Here is a 22233-nt window from a genome sequence, read left to right as displayed (position 1 = left end):
TTTTAAGTACACGATATAAGTAAATATACATTACCAACTTAAGCTTATGATAAATGCCAAAAGAATACACTCCAAATGTCTAGAATGTTTTGGCCCAAAAAATTACATTCCAAATGTCTAAAATGTTATGCCCAAAATATGACATTCCAAATGACTAGTACAAAATCACCCACAAACTAAGTATCCTCCTAATGTGGATCCCCAGATGATAAGTTTACAACAACTGAAGAATGGTCATCCACATAATCATCATCACCATCCTCAAATATAATAAACCCATATAGAATTAGTTCATTTAACAACAAGGTTACTAACCGAATAACACAATAACACTAATCCATTAGCAGTAATACATTAAATAACAAAATGAAACACTAACAAAACACAACCATCTCATAGCCAATGACCAAGCCCTCTCTTGCAAAGGTCTTATAGACTTGCCAACATCCAAGAAAGTATGAAAAAAATCCACAAGTTCTTATAGACTTGGTTGGGAATTTATGTTTTCTTGGTATTAAACTAACCGTTAATAATATCACAACTATAGGTCAAAAGAAAAATAATTTAAGCATTATGTATGGAATATAATAAATAGAGTTCTTACAAGGTGTGGACATAAGGGGGGAGTCGCCATCTAGTTTTTGTAATGGTCTAGGAACCATATATATAGTGTCCTTTTCGAGGAAGGACCTTTTGATCTTACTACTAGAGATATGGGTTCGGAGTTTAGGTACGCTCTTGGGAAGGTGTTAGGCACCCAAGATCGCCCAATCCTAAGGTTGGTCTCCCATCATTGTGTCTTATATCTTAACCTTATTAAAAACAATTTCAATACTTGTATTCTAAACTCACACACACACTAGCATGCATCTAAACATACAATCATGACATCATTATCCATAAACACATATCATATCAATCCACAAAGCAGAAGAGAGCCAAACCCACACACATATACAAACCCTAGCATACATCTAACATGTGAAACCCTATCATATCATACATCATCCAAGGCAGCAACATAAACATGGTAGAAAACGTAGATATGGCATATCATAAGGCGAATAAAACATCTATGCGTGGAACCACACATCACAAAAACATGTTCATCACAAAGATGCATGTTTATACCAATGCATGACTTACCTTCACTCACCTTGTAGCAACTCAGCACTTATGGCATTAATGTATGGACATGTGAATGAATGACATGGTATTAAAACTAAAAAACCCTAATCTAAACATGTGATAGTAAACAAGCACGTGAGCGAAGCAAACAGAAACTTTATAAAATATAAGACATGTGAAAAGAAACCCTAAAACATGTTATATGAAGCAAATAAAGAAACAAAAGAATTAGGGTTTCTGGGGAATGGCTTGTGTACATAGACAGATACATGCGTACGCAGGCCAAATCCCATGTATGCAGGATTTGATCTGTGTATGCATGCTCATGGCACACGCACGCAAGGTTGTTCAAAACCCTAACCCATAAACGAACTAATAGAAAAACAAAGAGGAAATGAAAACCCTAATTCTAGCAACTAAACATGCTTAGAATATACAAGAAAACATAAACTTACTCTAAACAAACAAGTTATAACACAAACAAAGCAAGAAAATAGATTAAACAATAAAAGAAAACTAAAAAGAGAAAATAAAGGTTGAAGTTTGATGCCTCAAAAAGGAGTTCCCAAGTTTTGATTTTGACCATTCCCCTCAGTCAAATCTATCACAAGTCATTAAACAAGTGATTAGCAATATTAAACTAAAAGGATTGGGGTCAGAAAAGGCCCCAATCAAATAAAATTGACTTGAGGGTGTTTTGTGAAAAACTCCTTTTTGATTCACTATTTTCTAGTGAATCTTAGGTTTTTCCCTTGGGATTTCTATGTGTTTTGAAAATATACCATGTAAGGCTTTATATAGTGGAAAAAAATGGGGTTTAGAATGGCTCCCAAACGATGTGGGATTCATTCCAAACCTCAGCCATTATTGTAGAAAATTTTCATTTTTCATGCTTCTGAAACCCTAGCTGCGTACGCAGGAATGTGCTTGCATATGCATACTTTGGCCCATGTATACAAGCCGTTGCCCACGTTCGTGGGCTGAGGGCCACTTTGGTATTTTACTTCCAAAAATAAATTTTTGCTCATTTAAAAAGTTACATTTTTCATTTTAACACTTCTTAAGTTAATTTGATATCTGGTTGGGCTTTAAACTGGCCTTGGGCCTTAGAGTTTGAGCATCATTAGGGAACAAGGGCTCGAGTCGAAGGGGTACAAAATGCGGTATCTACACAAGGATATCAGTAATCTGAGCATAGCTTCTTGATCCACATGTGTGTATTTCTTCATGTTTCTCACGGTGTGCTTTGTTCACTTTACACAATTCCTACGAATATGTTCAAGAAAATTACAGACTATTACATGAACAATCAAATATATTCTTCAAGTCCAATAAATACAATACTCTTTAACATTAAGCATATCAAAGAAAAACATATCAAAGAAAACAAATATTTATACCTTGTCATCCCTTGAAAACCAAAACTCAACTAATGTGTGAAATTGCTCAATATCAACCTCTGTTGGTCGCAACCCTAGTACATCTTCCTTCTCAAGCCCCTTCTTGTAGTACTTCTTCTTCAAATAAGCTTTGTGGCTCCTCCACAACTTCCTAATCTGATAGGCCAAGAATGTATTGACCCCTTTGGTAACTTATTCAATTAATTTAGCCGAGTGAAATAAATTAGATTCAATTACATGCAATGAGCGTGGTAACACAAACAAATCACCAACTAAGTTAAATGCAGCGGAAAATAAATTTGACACAAGTGATTTGTTTACGAATGGGGAAAACCACCGAGGCAAAACCCCATCGGGTGATTTTAAGGTCACCATTTATGAGAATTCACTATTATCATAACAAACGGTTACAAGTAAAGGAATCCCAGTACCTTATACCAACCTACAATTGAACCCTTACCCCAATACCCAATTGGACTTGTTCTGTAGTGACAATCTCTCCTTTCAATGCATGGCTCCTAGTACGTGACTAACCAATTCGATGCGTAAATCCCAGTATGTGACTTACACACCAACTTAAGAAGGATGTTGGCTGCAAAGTTTTCCAGTTCATCACATGATGAAGATCACGAAACTCCTTGGTTACAAAACCATACGGTGTTCAAACATAGCATCTTCTTGAATAGTAAGATGAATTAGAGCATATGTTTCCAGTTCACAATATGCTTGTGAAAAACTTTTGCATTGAGGTGCATCAGCTATGAAGGCCTTTAAAACAATCCTTATATATGTTTAGGGTGTTGAGAAAAGAAAGCCCAAACATTTATACACGGATTGGATGAAAATCATAACTGAAAATATGATTTTCTTAAATCTCGATAAATACCCTATCTATCGAGCAGCTATCGAGCATCAGACTTAAACAGCCTTTTAAACCTTGATAAATACTAGCTGTCAAGCTTTAAAATCCAGTACTTCTTCACTTGATTCTTGGACATACTTGCATGGCTTTAACACTTGAACTTGAAATCTTGTTACTTGAAGTATTAAACACATCCTAGATCTACCCAATTACAAGTAAAGTATGTTTTGTCAAAGGATTAGCCAATTCTATATTGACATATGTTCCTAACATGATTCACATATGTCCTAACACAATCTGTGACAAAGCCCACTTCTTTTGTTTGCTAAGTTTGATGTGATTTGCAGGAATTATCCATCGTTCCTAAAATTAAAAATTTAGTTAACACATGAAACATTTTCAACATAATAAAAAACTTGCCTAAAACTTAGTACAAGTAAGCATAAAACAAATGAAGCATTGTTTTCTCGTGTAATACCTAAATGGCTGCCCAACATTGGTTCTTATATTGTTGTGGCACTAAAGGCCATCAAATATAACCAATTGGGCACATACATGGCATTCGTGTCATGGTTCCTAACCACCTTGACCAAATTCCAGCTATCTTTCCAATCGGCTAGCCCACTTTATTTACTTTCAAAACAAATCTTTTTCCCATGATAATTATAAACTACAAATATATTCACCATAAGCTAATGCTGCTTATCTTGCAAAAGCTAAGTCTAATTTACAAAGAATTTATCAAGCCAACTCAATAATAATCATCAATGAAACTCAATAATCAAGCAAAACTCCTTGCCTCATAAGAATTGACAATGAATTGAACAATAATATCACAATATTCACAAAATAATCATCACTCCCAGTATACAAAATATAGCACCTTATATTACCATACAAGTCATCCGCTTGATTCAAATCAACAACCTACCACAGTAGTAATTTTGACATATAATTATAGACTAGTATGGTATTATGAAGCCGATTTTACTCACCCTTTAGCAATTCACTATCCACCTCACTGAAAAAGAAACCTAAACTTACAATAAACTGCTTATCTTGCAAAAGCTAAGTCTAAATTACAAGGAATTTATCAAGCCAACTAAATAGTAATCATCAATGAATAAAAATCTAGAATAATAATCCAAACATATACAATACATAGTACACTGCCAAGGAAAAACTCAATAAAACGAATAATAAATAAAACCCACAAATGCAAAAGCTAACCCACAATTTAACATATTCATTTATAATGTCCATAAATCACATCCAAGCAGGGCACAATAACTGAGCAAAACCCACAAAGTATATGAAAGTTCAAATAGTGTATAAAACACCCTTGAACGTTTAGACTCCAATAACAAAAATATTAATTCAAGCTTAATGTCAAACAATAAATGTGCAGAACATGAACATAAACTAATAATTGAATCGATAAGCAATCTAAACCATAAATAATCACAATCACAATAGTAATTAGATGGTAAAGATAAAGGGAAGAGAGATACAAACACAAGGACAACACTCGATGTGTTATCGAAGAGGAAACCGAAACCCTCGGCGTAAAACCTCTCCGTCACCCTCCAAGCGGTAAGTAATCCACTAGAAAATGTAGTTGGGATACATGAATAGTAATAGACCCTCCAAGCCTAATCTACCCAGTGTACCTAAGCCCTCCAAGCTTCTTGATCCAACGAGGTTGCGTCGAACCTATTTCTTTTCTAGCTTCCCGGATTCCGCTACTTGACCATAGCATCAACCAATGTGAAATTGGTTCCTTCCTAACTGCTTCCCAAAACACCAAACAGCCCTCTCACAGAAATAGATATGGTGAGAAAAGGTTTTGGTAAAAGGCCTCTCAAGGATTTAACAATGGAGAGGAAGAGAGTAGAGGAAGAGAGTAGAGGAATTTGAAGAGTCTCTTATGTGAAGATTGTGGATGAATCAATCTTGTTTTACTTTAGGGTTTCTCTCTCAAAATTCTCTCTAGAAGCTCTCTTTCTTTCGTGGGTATAAGGGCTATTTATACTGGGGTGAGAATGGAATGTGAAGAGTCAGGTTTTTCAAAACAGGGCTAGCTCGCGGCTTGGCCTCGCGGCTTAACTAAGTCGTGAGATCCAGTCGTGAGATAATTGAACGGCCAGTTGTCCTATTTTGTCCTGTAGTGCTCCAACTAGCATGATGCTTCAACTTCTGGCATGCCTGGCACGTGTGCAGCTTCTGGCGGCTTGCAGCCGCGAGATCCAGTCGTGAGTCTCTGTTTTTCTTGCACACTCTTGAGCATTTCATCACACTATCTCACTCACTACCCTTACAAAAATCCCACCTAAATACATGGTTACTAATTGTTGAAATACAAGCAAAATTTGGTACGGAATAATGCCAACAAGATGGTTGATTAAATTCAACCTTACAGTATAAACTGCATGAGCTAAAACCAAGTGGAAGAAGAAAACAAAAGTCAAAGAATTGGTACTTGTGATAACCCATGTGTAAGACTGTAAAGCTAAGATCAGAAAAAACTATTTCTGTGATCAGAATAAGAATATGAGACATGAAAAATAAGAATTCACTAGTTAATTAGTTATCAAATTCAAAGGGGCTGTGAATGAAAATTGAAAATATTAACTCATCGAATTGCGTTATATAACAGTAATGCTTTCTACTTAATTTGTTTGTTTATTAGAGTTGATTAGTCATGCCTAAATGACTAGAGGAGACAGTGTTTCTTATTAGATGCAAATAGTATGAGATTATGTACATGTTAAGATTAATGAGAACTTAAATGTTCACCATAAAATAAATATTTTTCTTTTCACAGTAAATATAGTGGTCCTAATATGACAAATAAAGGCAAGAAATTAAAGTCAGAGGGTGTAACACCCCAAGCCTTTTTCTTAAGCAAATTTTACATGTGAATAATACCTCAAGTGAATTTTATTTTTCTGTAAGGTGGTTAATTATTTTGCCGAGGTCTTTTGAATATCTGAAGCATATAATGGCAATTTAAGTGATTTGTGGTAATGAGCTTGGTGAAAATTAAGGAAGTGAAGAAACTTAAGGGTAAAGTGGTAGATGCCCTCTCAAGATATTTGTAGTTAATGGTCCAGAATCAGCACAGCCCCTCCTTGGATCCATACGGTTCTCTCCCTCTTCTTATGTTCTTCTCTAGCTTCATCTTCTCTTCTTTTTTTCTCCACCTCATGGCCGACCCATTGCAAGCTTCCACTACTCCCAACCACCCATTATTACCACTTAAAGCAACCTAAACCACACCAACACCACTTTGTTTTAATGGAGGCAGCAAGTGTTTTCTCCTTGAGTTGCTGAAACGGTGGTGTAAAGGTGAAATTTTCTTGGATCCACTTCCTTATTGTTTTGGTTATGGTCTAAAGCTTATGTAGAGTCAATCTCTTGGGTGGAGATACTATTTTGATATGGGCATTTCTTCTTGAGGATGTTTAAAAAGTGGGGAATGCAAGCTTCAGATTATGGGCTGTGTGAGATGTTTCTTTTAGTTTTGTATGATTTATGGTTTTGTAAGAGTTTTGCTAAACTTTGTTTTGTGGTCACTTGTTGTGTTAATTTCTTGAAATTTTGGTGTTCAAAAAGACCATTTGACCATACTTAATACTCAATTTGTTTTCTATAGAAACTTTGCACACGTTGTAGTTAAAAGTTCATAATAACTACCGGAAGCCTAAGATGGCTATAATGAAAGTTAATACATATATCTTTTACCTGATTCGAGTTTCAAGGCATTTGGGCTAGTATAATAACTATAATGAATTTTCTTTTGGGACCCTAATCTTGCCAGGGATAGATTTAAGTCAACCACTCTTAGTGAATTCTATTAAATTATAGAAAAATGATTTTGGACTGATTTTTCGGTGGTACGTTGTATACATATAAGGGCTTACCCTTATTTAATTTCAAGTTAATCAGATAACTTTTGATGGACCAAACAATTTTTACAAAAGGGTTGACTTGCTATGTAGTGAATCTGAAAATATGACAAGTATTTTGCGACATTGTGGAATTTACTTCAAACCTTTGTTGAGTGGATTGGCTTGTAAATTCATGCGTTTTCTTCAACATGTGCCTTACTTGATTAATTTCAATAATGCTTTGGTTGTGTTATGGTCCTTTGGATTACTTGTATGCTTGTTTGATATCATTTGGGAATAGGTGTCTTGGGATAGTCAAGTTAGGCTTTAGACCCTCGATTTGATTTTAGGGGACCATTTTCGATCTATGGAGAAAATTTTGATGGTACTTTGCAATAGGCCTTGTTATTGATAGGCTTGATCATTGGGTTTCTAGGTTTCAAGAATCTTGGTGATGGACCTAATGATTGGATTGCTTGATTAGGTGGGGCTCGGTTGAGGTAAAATTGGCTGGCTTTCCAAAGTAAGTGGCTTCTTAATGAGATTTTTAAAATGGAATCATTATTGCACTAAAGTATTTTATGGTTATACCCATTTTGGAACATCATTCATGGTTTTCCTAAAATGTACTGTGTACTATTATTGTCAATTATTTATGGAAAATGCATGAGGCATTTAAAGTGTATCATATTTCTTATTGCATATGGGGAAATGCATGATTTGTTAGCATGGAAAAGATTAGCATCTTTGATTAAATTCTTAAGAATAGATTTTATGGATTTATTGTATTATTTGAAAGATTTATTGTATTATGGATGTATTATTTGATACAAAATCTTCTTGACAAGAAATGAGGTTGAAGGCTTTGAGAACCTTGTGAATATATTGGGTATTTTAAAGTTTTGTAAACTACTTGAAATTGAACTGTTTTTTGTTTAAATGTAAACTGTGAGCTTTTCATGTTTTACCCTTGGGCTGTGACATGAGATTACCTGGTGATTACCCAGCTAGATACTATAGTCTGTGTGACATTGGTATCTTAGCACCCATCTTTGTGATGGCTATGAGTTTTGGCTTTATGTTGACAATGAGTTTCGGCTTTGTGTCGGCAAATGAGTTTCGGCTTTGTGTTGACAATGAGTTTTGGCTTTGTGTCGATAGATGAGTTCTAGCTTTGTGTCGATGATTGTCATGTGGCCTTGGGTTAGATTTTCTAGTTTGGAACAGTGTTGTTATTGCTCACAATGTATAGTATGTAGTCTCATGTTGAGATATTTCAAAGAAGCTTTGTACTATGTTGTTTCAAGCATTCCTGTCATGCTATTATTGAAATAGGTTTTTTAGAAATCAAAATGAAATTATCAAAGTATGACATATTTTGTAAAATGCTCTTTATCATGAGAGTTGCATTTCCCCCACCCCCATTAATTATGCTACTTATTGAGCTTTAGCTCATCCCAAGCCTCTTGCTGAAAAAAAAAATTACCAAAAAAATAAAAGGACAAACTACACATTTGATCCTCCGATAATTTCAATATCATTCATATTGATGGGTTGAGTTGCTAATGTATTTGCTTAAGATTCGTAACTTCCACATACAAAATTAAACTTTTTTGTTGACAAAAAGAAGAAGAAGAAGAATATAACGTATTTAGTAGAACAAGTAGATCGGAAAATTAGTTCATAAAACATTAAAATAATAACGGATTCTTTTGTATACACACACACATGTATACATAGGATAAACTATACCGTTGGGTATGTGTTAAGCAACTGAGGGAGGGGAGGAGTCTAGGGTTGGCCGCGGTGGGGTGTTTGTTTTTCCTAAGTAATTCAAAGAAGTTTAAAATTAGTTTAAAAAAATAAATAATATCTTAGAAAAAATAATTCACACTAAAAAAGTATTATTCAAATTTTATTAAAAAAGCTTTGTGAATTAAATTTTTTTTTTTCTACACCAAAAGCAAGACAAGTAACTTAAGTGGAGCTAATTCAGATTAACCCCATTTTCACATGCCCAAAAATATGTACTCACTATTTTTTGAAGGAAAAAGTTAACGGATGCTATAAGCACATTGGTTTAAGAATTATTTTTAAAAACTTTTTATAGAAAAAGAAAAAAGTAATTAATTTATTTGACTGCTTTTTATATTTTTCATTAAAGTGGTGTCAAATTTTTTCTAAAATGGTTTATTAATGACTAACAAAATCAATTAGAGATGAATCCAATAGGACAGACGAGGCCACCCTTAAGACGAGCCCAAAAAGTATCCACATCACTGACGAGAATAGTGGAACCATTCAATGCCACCAATAAATATCTCGGACGGTTACAAAAGCATCTGTACAGACCGTTGAGAGCACAATAAAAGCTCCATTACAAGGCAGGAGGCGTTACCTAAGGAAGAAATTAACATTACAAATGCCAGTCACAACGGCTAGAATCCAAGGCAACATATATAAAGCCTCCCACATTGCCAACACAAGGTACAAAAACACAGACACTAAAAAAGGATAAGTGATTGCCATTTTAGTATTCTTTTTCATCTTACATTATACTCTTTCGTTCTGACTTTGGCATCGGAGACGCTGTGGCAGGCAATACACCGGTGACCACTCCTGCAGAAGTAGTCTTGTCATCTACACAGGTATCCAGACGAGAATTGGGATTCATCTGAGCATGTTCATCTCGACTGACGAGGTCACGCTTCATCAATTAACAATTACTCTAAAAGCATTCGTTAATAAAACTATTCTTTAAAGAAGTTTATTTATTATCCTTCAAGTTATACAATTTGAATTTCTGATCTCATTTTATGCATTGAGATTCAGTGCAATACCACTTATTATGTGAGAGAGAAATGTTAAAAAAAATAAAAATATGAAAAGTAAAAGTTATAAGGTTAAAAAATAAATTTTTTTTTTGTTTTTTTAATCCAAATGCTGAAATTAAAAGTACTATGATAATATGAAGGCAAAATTTGCTGAATAGTAGCTTTTTAGAAAAGATTTTGGTGCATAACATGCGTTTGAAACAATTTTGTAAGTTACTGTTTTTGGAACTCGAGTTTGCCAAACTTGAGTTCCAAAAACAGTCAAACTTACAAAATAGTTTCATCGGTGTGTTGCTTTCCTAAAATTTTTCTAAAATCATGCTATTTGGCAAAATTGGCCAAATATGAATGATTGAGATTAAAAGAAAAAATAGTATGTAATTTTGGACGGTTCTATCTTTGAAGAGGGAAGCCTGGGACTAGGGGTGAGGTTGGCCAGTCTCTGTAGTTTGTGTTTCTGTTGTTAAATTTTCTAGCCATCAAAAAAAGAGTATGTAATTTCGAACATGAATTCCATCAAAGCTAAACCAACCACGCAATGCCATGTGGTGGCCATGCCTTATCCCGGTCATGGCCACATCAACCCCATGACGAACCTCTACAAGATACTAGCTTTGAATAGCAACAATATCCTCGTCACCTTCGTTGTCACCGAAGAATGGCTTGGTTTCATTGGCTCCGGTCCTAAGCCAGACAACATTCGCTTTGCCTCCATTCCTAACGTTATCCAATCATCGCTAGTTTGAGTGGCTGACATTAACTCCTTCATCGAAGCTACCATGACGAAGTTGGAAGTTCTGTTTGTACGGCTCCTTGATCAGCTTGAGTTCCCTCTGGTTACAGTTATCATAGCTGATACTCTTCTTTTCTGGGCAGTCGGCGTTGGAAACAAGAGGAATATTCTAGTCACATCGTTTTGGCCTATGTCGATGTCCATATTCACCATCATCCAACATGTGGATCTTTTAGTCCAAAATGGCCATTTCTCCGTTGACCCAGTTGAGTTGATATTAAATCAAATTCTTTTTGCTCATTCCTTTCCCTTTCCTTTTCTAAAATAGAGAAGAAGCAGATGTAGATCTAAAAGTTAGAAAGAGAAATTGAAGGAGAAAAAAAAAAAAATTTTTTAAAACTTGAAAGAAGTAAGAAGGAATCTACTGATCGGCGAAAATAACAAGATAAGGAAGTGGGGGTAGTGTGGGTAATTTAATGGGTTTGTCACTTTGTGTAATTAGTGTGCATCTGGGTGTGGATGAAAAATTAAAATTATTTAACTATTTAGCTTATTTTTGCTACTATTTATGGGCTTCATTACACTTTTTGGCACTATTCATGGGCCCTATTGTACTATTTCAACTAACTTTTACATTTATTTAAATACTTTTAGCAATAATTTTTCAGTTTCAGCAAAATAAGCAAATAAGTGAAAAACGCGGATGGAATTTTTTTTTATACAGGTACTCTAGCTCAGTTGAAAGTATAAAAGGGCTGGTTTCACTTCTTTTATTTATTTATTTATTTTGTTATTTTTTTCACTCCTCACCCACCCTAGCTAACGCCTATGCCTTCAGAGAGTTCCACCCCAACCAGAGAAATCCATGAGGAAGATCTACATTGGTTCAATGCCGGCGAAGAGCTCAGATGAGAAATCCACGAGGAAAACAACCCCAGTTTGACCAATTTCACCCTCTTCCCCAATTTCACTTCTTTCCCACCCATGACACCTTTCTTCCCATAAATGTTACCGAGATTGTGATCAACAACGAAGCTCATGACTTTCGCTCGATACTCTCTTCTTCTGAGAGAGACTTTCTTGTCCGCAACAACGACGATCAGGTACTTTTTGAGTTTGTCAATTTTCTTTTTCATTGAATGATTATTGATGGGTGTCTTTTTTTTTTTTTTTAACACCTCTCTGATTTTCTAAGCAAATTGGTTGATGGTGGCATGTGATGTGGGCATCTTGGGTTTATTCATCCAACAAAGAAAACTGGTTGATGGGACTTTTCTTGTGATTTTCTTGGGAAAATATGGTCTGTGAGAGTGGAAGAGAGAAGAGTTTATGTTGGCTTTAGTTGCTGGTTTTATTTCCTATGTAATAAGTAATTTAGCTTATAATCAGTTCATGATTTTGATGTGATTCCTTAGTACTTGTCATTTATAATTTAGCGAGCATTGATTTCATACTCTCTTTTTTTCACTTCAAAAAAAAAAAAAAAAAAAATTATTGGAATAGTATTGGTGAAATTTGGATTTCTTAAATTTACTTGGTTCTTTTATATGCTCTATAGTGTTTTTAATTAAAAATAAAGTTTATGAGCAAGAACATAGCCATGGCTGATTCATGAAAGTCTTTTGTGAAGATCTTGGGCTGTATAGTAGACCGCTGTATTTGTATCTGTATTTGTTTTGTCAGTAATATATATATATATATATACTGGTTACTGACTCTGGAAGAACAAGGCCTTTTTCTAATAAGCCAATTCATTGTACAGCTTGAAACCAGTATTATGACTCTATTTGTTAAATTTCTTTTATACAACTTACTATTGATAAAGAATGGCAACCTGTTTGGTTTCAACTTTTAGTGTTTATGGAAGTTTACATAATTCTTAAATGGTGTTTAAATGCTATGAAATGAGTGTGAGGCATTAAAGCAAGAATACCTTGTTTCTTTTTACAATCCACATGTTTTGAAGCTGTATCACTTGTACAACTTCGTTTCAATGTATGCAGGATGGAACTGATTTAGAAACATTGAAGCCAAAAGTTTCTGATAGGCCAAAAACGAATTGACCCCTTGTGATAAATTAATCAATTAATTTAGCCAAGTGAATTAATTAAGTTAATTAACATGCAAACGCGTGATAGCACAAACAAATCACCAAATAAATAAATATGCAGTGGAAAATAAATTTGACACGGTGATTTGTTTAAGAATGGGGAAAACTTAACGGCAAAAACCCCATCGGGTGATTTTCGAGTCACCAGTCCCGAAATTCCACTATTATCACAACAAGTGGTTCAAAGTAAAGGAATCCCAGTACCTTATACCAACCTACAGTTGAACCCTTACCCCAATACCCAAGTGGACTTGTTCTGTAGTGACAATTTCCCTTTTCGATGCACGGCTCCCAAGTACGTGACTAGCCAATGCGCGGATCCCAGTACGTGACTTCAATCACCAACTAAAGAAGGTTGTTGGCTGCAAAGTTCTTCAGTTCATCCTAATGATAAAGATCAAGAAGATGCTTGGTCACAAAACCCTACGGTGCACATACACAACAACTTCTTCACAAGAATGATGAACTAGGGCAAAATTTTGTCTCCGGTTACAAATTGCTTGAACAAACTTTACTCAACACTTATGCAACTTGCATACCCTTTGACGTCCTTTAAAATAATCATTTTATATGTCTAGGGTTAGAAGAAAAGAAGGCCCAAACACATAATCATGGAATGGAGCCAAAACAGAACTGAAATTCTGTTTTTCATAAAGCTCGACAGATAGCTGTTTGTTGAGGTGCTGTCAAGCAGCTGTCGAGCCTCGGGGCTGGAACAGCTTCTTAAGCTCGATGGATAGCTAGCTGTCGAGCTAGCGGTCAAGCTTTAATGAACAACACTTCTTCAGCTTGAATCTTGGATAGACTTGCATGTCTTTAACACTTGATCTTGAAACACAGTTTCTTGAAGTATTAAACACATCCTAGATCTACCCAAATACAAGTAAAGTGCATTTTGTCAAAGGATAAGCCAATTACATAAAATAGTAACATATGTTCCTAACAAGTGAATCACATATGTCCTAACAATTTCCTTTTTGCAGGACAAGGAACTCTGCCCCTTACACGCTTGCCATCTCTTAGAACAGAACTTCTGCAGTTTCTGTTAGAACATTCTGATGCCCTTAACTCAAAAGCTGTTTCAAGCTTATCATCTGGGGGAGCATACCTGAACCTGTATCATCTCTTACAGTTAGATATTGAAGCTACTTTAGATGTTTTGAGATGTGCTTTTGTAGAAGATGAAATCCCAAAACCCGAACTTTCATTGCATGATTCAACAGATAAAAATACGGTGCTAAAAATAGAGAATGACAATGGATGTCAAAATATATTGGTCCAAGATACAATGACTCTTATTTGTATTCTTAATAGGGACATTTCCCAAATAAAGAGGTCAGATAGTGAAGATGTCACTAGATTGGTTGAAGAATGGCCTTCTAAGAAAGACATATAGGCCATATGTTTGAGTTTATAGCATACTATGTTGCATGTGAAAGAGCTAATGTCTCGAGAAGTGTCCTGAGTCAGATTTTAGAATACTTGACATCACAAAATAATTTTCCAACTAGTGTTTCCTCACATCACATAACTTCAACAAGATACTGAGGAGCAGGTGCTTGCCCTTCTAGAAGTAGTGCCTGAGATTGACTGGAATGCTTCTTCTGTATTAAGCTTATATGTCAGAAAGCACAATTTTACCAAGTATATTTAAATATATTTCTTATGATGTTTACCTGGGAAGCATATTGCTGCAATCTAGCAATCCTCTGTTTTTCTTACTTGTAATATAAGCTTTGTTGTAATTTTATAGGCATGTGGCTTCATTCATACTATCAGACATGAGTATCTTGCTACTTTGGATAGCTACATGAAGGATGTAGATGAACCAATTCAAACGATTGGAGCATGTGGTGGAAGTTGCCAATGAAGAGTCGAAGCAAGCACACGCCTTAACGGAGGTAGCATTGGAAAGGGAGCAGTTGCAAAACGAAAGGCTGAAAGAGCCAAGGCTGCACGCATGATTTCTGACGAAAAAGCAAAGAAGTTGACAATAGCTCTAGTAGTATCCTAATTCATGTTTCTAGAATTGCTTATCTTGTCTACTAGGTTTGGAAAAGTCAAAATCAGACATATGTGTTTGCCATAATGGGATGTGTATGTATGTGATAATACAAACTTGTATTATTACATTTGTTTTGTATGGTAATCATATCATTGCAAGTAACAATTTATGATATGTATGTAGTTGTATGTTAGGATATATGTGATTCATTTTTTAGGAACACATGTTACTATTTTATGTAATTGGCTTATCTTTTGACAAAACACACTTTACTTGTATTTGGATAGATCTAGGATGTGTTTAATACTTCAAGAAATTGTGTTTCAAGATCAAGTGTTGAAGACATGCAAGTCTGTCCAAGATTCAAGCTGAAGAAGTGCTGTTCATTAAAGCTCGACAGCTAGCTCGACAACTAGCTATCCATCGAGCATAAGAAGCTGTTCCAGCCCTGAGGCTCGACAACACCCCGACAGACAGCTATCTGTTGAGCTTTATGAAAAACAGAATTTCAGTTCTGTTTTGACTCCAATCCGTGATTATGTGTTTGGACTTTCTTTTTTTCAAACCCTAGACATATAAAATGATTATTTTAAGGGCCGTCAAAGGGTATGCAAGTTGCACAAGTGTTGAGCAAAGTTTGTTCAACCAATTTGTAATCGGAGACAAAGTTTTGCCCTAGTTCATCATTCTTATGAAGAAGTTGTTGTGTATTTGTACCGTAGGGTTTTGTAACCAAGCATCTTCTTGATCTTCATCGTTGGGATGAATTGAAGAACTTTGCAGCTAACAACCTTCTCTAGTTGGTGATTGAAGTCGTGTACTGGGATTCGCGCATTGGTTAGTCACATACTTGGGAACCGTATTATCACTACAGAACATGTCCAATTGGGTATTAGGGTAAGGATTCAACTGTAGGTTGGTATAAGATACTGGGATTCCTTTACTTGTAACTGCTTGTTGTGATAATAGTGGAATTTCAAGAGTAGTGACCTAAAAATCACTAGGTGGGGTTTTTGCCGTTAGGTTTTTCCCATTCGTAAACAAATCACCGTGTTAAATTTATTTTCCGCTGCATATTTAGTAATTTGGTGATTTTTTTGTGCTACCACACGTTTGCATGTTAATTAACTTAATTAATTCACTTGGCTAAATTAATTGGTTAATTTATCACAAGGGGTAAATTCGTTTTTAGCCTATCAAGTGGTATCAGAGCAGGCGCACTCTGATTAGGGTTTAATCTTTGTTGTGTTGATCCATTGACCCCAGTTTGTCATGGATAGAGAACAGTTGTTAATCATACCTCCTTTATTTGATGGCACTAACTATGCATACTGGAAAGTACGCATGAGAGCTTTCTTGTAGTCTTTAGATGAGAAAGTGTGGCAAGCTGTTAAGATAGGGTGGACCATGCCGAAGGAAGTGTCGGCTGACTGGGATGATGCCAAGATCAAGGCGGCAAACTTCAACAGCAGAGCGTTGAATGCCTTATTCAGTGCGGTCACCAATGAGGAGTTCAAGAAGATATCCTCCACTGAAACTGCTAAGGAAGCATGGACCATCCTACAGACAACCTATGAGGGAACAACGACTGTTAAGGATTCAAAGCTTTAGAGGCTCACTACAAGCTTTGAAGAGATTAAGATGGAGGAGAATGAGTCGTTCGATGAGTTCTATGCCAAACTCAAGGACATAGTGAACTCAGTTTTCAATATTGGGGAAACCATTCCTGAACCCAAGATTGTGAGAAAGGTGCTAAGATCTTTACCTAAGAGATTCCATCTAAGATTACGGCAATCAAGGAGTCAAAGGACATTAATAAGATTCCTTTAACAGAGTTGGTTGGAAATCTGCAGACCTACGAGCTAGGGTTGACTAGGATTTGCAAGATCGGTAAAGGTAAAAGCATGGCACTAAAGGCCAAGAGCATTAAGACAAATGAGTCTTCAGATGATGAAGATTCTAAGATGAAGTCCTATATCACTAGGCAGTTCAAGAAGTTTATGAAGAATGCCAATGGAAAGGGCTTCAACAAGGACCGTAGGTAATCTAGTTGTTCTCAGTTCAAGATCCAAGACAAAGGGAAGAAGGATGCAAGGGATGGCGGTCAGTACACTATTCCCGTAGGACCTAAGTGCTTTGGGTGTCAAGACTTCGGTCACATGAAGCAAGACTGTCTTACATATCTCAAGAGCATTGGGAAGAGCAAGGCACTTGCTGCTACCTTGAGCGACACTGAGCTTGAGGATGATTTCGACAATGAGGATGATGGAATTTTGAATGCCTTCACTGCCACTGTTAATCCTACTGATGGGATTGTTGAAGATGTGGTTGAAGAAGAGGAATTGGTGGAATCCAAGTTTGAGAAGATGGATGATCAAGATGATATCCATACAGCCTATGAGAAATTATACAAGCTTTCTTAGAAACATGAGAAACTTTACAGGCTGACCACCAAGAAGCTTAGTGATGTGGAACTTGATTGTGAAAAGCTGTCCACAAAGTTTGATGAGGCTAATCAGACTATTGGAGCGCTGAGGTACGAGAACAATTTCTTGGCTGAGAAGACCAAGAAGCTTGAAGCGAAGCTGTTTCAAGTCAGAGCTCAACTGGAGAGGACTTCAAGTGCAAAGCTTGATGAGATGCTCAATCTTTAGAAATCTGCTTCTGATCGAACAAGTTTAGGGTATGGTTTCTCTTCCTCCAATACTGTTTCTACTAGTATTACTGTTTTTGTTCCTCCTAGCAATAATGTTGAAATTGAGAACAATAATGTTAAAATTGTTTTAGCTAGTGAGAACTTAGACAAGGGAAAATCTATCTTAGGAGCACCCCCTAAGCAAGATAAGAAGGAAGTTAAGAATCCCAGGGTTAAGAAGGCTAACTCTCAAAAACCTAAACAAAAGAAGCAGCATCTCTGTCATCATTGTGGAGTTGTCGGTCATACTCGACCAAATTGCTATAAGTGGCTTGTCACTCAACAGAGTAACAACATGATAGCATCTGGAAGCCAGAATCAGCTTCAATCCTCTCTTGCTCCCCTTGGAGATCTTCTCAAAGCCCTCATGTTCCTTTCAAACTTGAACGGTTTTAATTCTTCCCCCTCATAACCGGTTCAAGGGTTTAATCAGAGGAAAGGTTCTTCCAGGATGTGGAAGGAAAAGGGCTCCAAGTGATTCTATCACTTTTCTCTCTATCTTTTCTTGTTTTTGTGTGTGCATTACTTGTGTGTTTTGCTTTCTAATTTTGAGTCAGTCTAGTTTTTATACTTTGCATTGTTTAACTTGTTTTTGTTTGTTTTCAGTTTTGATTATTTTGTTTTTAATACAAAAATTAAAAAAAAAATGAAAAAACAGAAAATACAAAAACAGTGTGTGTTATGTGGACATTGGTACTTGTGTACCTTGGATGGCAATTGAAACAAAGTTTTCTAAACTTTGTATCTCTTGTAGCTTAGATGAGCATCTCTATGCACAACTAAGCAAGTAAGCTTTGTGGCTCTTGTTTGTGATGAGTAAGATTAAGTTATCTCTTGTACTTAACACTCGTATCACTCTTTTTGACGGGAAGGACTAGAAATCCTAAGAGAAAGGTATAAATAACCATCTCACCACTGTTGCCCGCCAATCATAATATGACACCTATATGCTCCGGCATAGCAAAAGTGTAGTGTCAATGACATTTGTGTGCTTCGGCATAGCAAAATTGGAATGTCAAATGCTTACCATCGTTGGGTATTTCTTTTCTCTCTCTTAAATGCCCATGCATGATTTGCTTAAATAAAATATGCAAAGAAAATGAAAAGCAAAAAGATCAAAATGTTTTAAATATGATTGCAAGTGTGTATTCTAGGAGATGTGGGAGTTATAGGATGTACCTCGAAGGTGATAGTCCCCATCAAATAGTTATGATTGTGTGTGAGTTAAAGTGATTTTCTCATATCTCAAATCGTCATAACATGTATACACTTATGTAATCTTGCAATGTTTTTCATACATAACACGCAACATTCTTTGCTACTTTTGATACATGTGCAGGTACAATGTGATTTGACCATCACAAGGTTTTACATATATTAATGTATGCTCACTAAACTGTCTTGACTTGTTTTTGAAATATAAAACTAGTTAGACTTGTTTAGTGTGTGTGTGTGTGTTTGGGATCATTGTGCTTAAAATTTTTGTTGAGAGATGCTTTTGAGAGCTTAAAATGTTGATTGGATCCTTGGTTGAGTTGCATGCTTGATTGCATTCATATCTATATTTTTCCCTTCTTGAAAAACGATTTTTAAGCAATCTTGACACCTCCTCGATACCTCCTCGACACCTGGCTATCTGTCGAGCTCTTAAGGTCTTTTTTTATCGCAATCTCGACAGATCCTCGACAGCTGGTGGATCGAACAAGAAAGTTCCTGGATCCTCGATAGCTTCTTGACACCTGGTGGATCGATCGAGCCTCATCTCTTGTGTCTGATGTTTTTGTACCTCGACACTTGCTCGACACCTATATCTATCTACGGCAAAATCCTCAACACCTATCTCAATACTGTAAGGTTGAATTAAATCAACCATGTGTTGGCTTTATTCCGTGACAAATTTACTTGTAATACAGCACTTAGAAACCCTGTATTTAGGTGGGAATCATGTAAGGGTAGTGTGTGAGAGAGTGTGAAGAAATGCTCAAGACAGTGCAGTGAAGCAGAGACTCGTGGCTAGGACTCGCGGGAGGCTCGCGGCTTGCAAGCCGCCAAAAGTTACACACGCGCAGAGCATGCAAGGGAGCTGAATAGTCATGCCAGCTGGAGCACTACAGGACAAAAATCCAGACTGGCCATTCAGCTAGCTCGCGGTTTGAACTCGCAACTCAGTCACGTCGCGAGGTCAAGTCACCAGCCAGCCCTGTTTTGGAAAAATTGACTCTTTGCATTCCATTCTCACACTTGTATAAATACCCCTCTTTCCCACAAAATATGTGTGGCCATTCAAAAAGAAAAACCCTAAGAAAGGTTTCTTCAAAACACCCACCCAATTAGAGAGAGCTACTTATTCTTAGAGAGAAATCTTTGTAGTCTCTTCTCATTCCCTCTCTCGTTGTCTACCTATTGAGAGGAGATTTCTATCCAAACACTACCCACACCCATTTAAAGTGTTGAGTGTTTTTGGAGTTTTGGGAAGCATTGGAAGATGCCAAGGATGGTAGATGCTATGGATTATAGCGGAATCCGGTAAGCTAGAAAAGAAAAAGGTTCGGCGCAACCTTGTTGGAGCAAGAAGTTTGGAGGGCTTAGGTACATCGGGTAGATTAGGCTTGGAGGGTCTATTGCTGTTTATGTATCCCAACTACATTTTCTAGTGGATTATTGACCGCTTGGAGGGTGGCAGAGAGGTTTTACGCCGAGGGCTTCGGTTTCCTCTTCGATAACACATCGTGTGTTGTCCTTGTGTTTGCATCTCTCTTCCCTTTATCTTTGCCTTTTATTTTCTGCTGTGGATGTGATTTATAATTGGCTTAGATTGATTTCCAATTCTGTTTATAGCTTATGTTCATTTTCCGCACACTAGTTGTTTGTCATAAAGCTTGAATTGGTTATTTTGTAATTGGGGGTCTAAACGTTCAAGGGTGTTTATACACATATTTGAACTTTCAAATACCGCTCAACACCTCATCTGTCGAGCTTTACTGAGGTTTTATTTATACTTCCTCGTGCGATTCGAACCTCATTTCTCTCGATCTCTCTCTCGATACTTCTATCTTTTCACCTCCCAAACCTTTCTCACTCACTTTTAACCTCTTTCCCAAGGGATTCTCGAGCCTAATCAAGTTTTTCCTCACTTGGTATGTCTCTAATCCCTCATTTTCATGCATTTCATTCTCTAAAACCTAAGTTTTTGGGGACTTTGAAAACTTTTGGGGTTTTTCAAATTTGATGAGTGTTTGTTGAAATTTTGGGCTGGGTTTTGCTTAAACGAGTTTAAAATCTTATGCATTGCATTACATTAGCATAATTACAGTATTATCATGCATTTTAGATGCGTGCAATTGATTGTGTGCTGATAGGATTGGATTGGGTTGAGCCCATGATGCAATTTCTTTTGCATATCACATGTTCATGCATTCCCCATGCATATGTATTTTCTTTTCAATATACTTGTTATATTTGAACTGCTTTGGAGCTTTTCTGATTGTCATTCTTTCTCTCCCCCCCTCCTTCTGTTTATGTGAGTCGTGTCTATGGCACCTAGGCGAAAGTCAGCTTCGTCCCAAAACCCTTTGCGTTCTAGGACATCGTCTTCTTCTGATCCTACTCCTTCACATGTTCAGTTCTGTGATGAGGATGCCCGAAAGGACTTCTCAGAGAACTTTTCTCGACGAGGTGTTCATTCGGAACATCGAGTCATTTTGGCAAACTTCGCCGACACTGACCTTCCCACTGTCATTCACAGTCGGGGATGGGAGTCACTGTGTGATGTCTCGATCACTTGTCCAATTGTGCTGATTCAGGAGTTTTACTCCAACATGCAAGGTTTCGATTTTTCAGTATCTCTCTTTTCTACTCGCGTTTGAGGTACGCGCATTTTAGTCACACCACAGCTTGTTGCGGATGTGCTTCATGTTCCGAGGGTAGAGCATCCTGACTATCCCGGTTGTGAGCGTTTGCGGACTGTGTCAAAAAAGAGATGATTTTCGCTTTTTGTGAGTGTCCCGCAGATTGGGGTGATCAGTTCACACCATGTTGGCCTTTTACTAAAGGTCCTAGATTCATGAACATGGTGATGACTTTTGTTTTGCACCCACTATCTCACTATAACTCTATCACAGAGCCTCGTGCTCGATTTTTGCTTTCTTTATTAAAGCACCTCACTATAGATTTTCCTTCACATTTCATTCTTTCTATCTTAGATGTGTATAGGGATACGGCTATCCATGATAAGCTTAATTTCCCTTCGACTATCACGCGGATTCTATGCCACTTTTCTATTCCTTTTCCTTCTTCTGACCATTTTCTTGTCATGTGTGCCGTAGACTACGCTACCGTTAAACGTAGCGAGGCGCAATTTCGGTCTCGGCAGTCAGATTCAGCAACTCCTCCCTCCCGTTCTGCTCCGTCTTGTTCTGCTCCATCCACATCTGCTCCCTCTTCTTCTTTGGACGATGTGACTCTAGGAGACATCATGGCGCAGCTACAGCACATGGATGCTCGCCTTGATACACTTTCTACGGAGTTGTATCAGGTGAACGTTTGTGTCGGTCGTATTGCACGGCGGCAGGCGACC

General features: G+C 36.8%; 1 long non-coding RNA gene and 1 pseudogene across 1 annotated transcript; both read left to right on the top strand.

Annotated features, from left to right (window-relative positions):
* The first annotated feature begins 6516 nt into the window (after window positions 1-6516).
* On the top strand, window positions 6517-8762 carry LOC115985133. Its single transcript, XR_004090566.1, has 2 exons — window positions 6517-6738; window positions 7717-8762. It is a non-coding gene; the product is annotated as an uncharacterized LOC115985133 (long non-coding RNA).
* Window positions 8763-10345: 1583 nt separating this feature from the next.
* LOC115951682 overlaps window positions 10346-22233 on the top strand; it is a 36781-nt pseudogene continuing 24893 nt past the window's right edge.

This window comes from Quercus lobata, chromosome 1, assembly GCF_001633185.2.
Source record: "Quercus lobata isolate SW786 chromosome 1, ValleyOak3.0 Primary Assembly, whole genome shotgun sequence".
In the NCBI taxonomy this organism is placed as follows: domain Eukaryota; kingdom Viridiplantae; phylum Streptophyta; class Magnoliopsida; order Fagales; family Fagaceae; genus Quercus; species Quercus lobata.
Note: the sequence above shows the minus strand (reverse complement) of the source record. Positions and strands in the feature narration are given on the sequence as shown.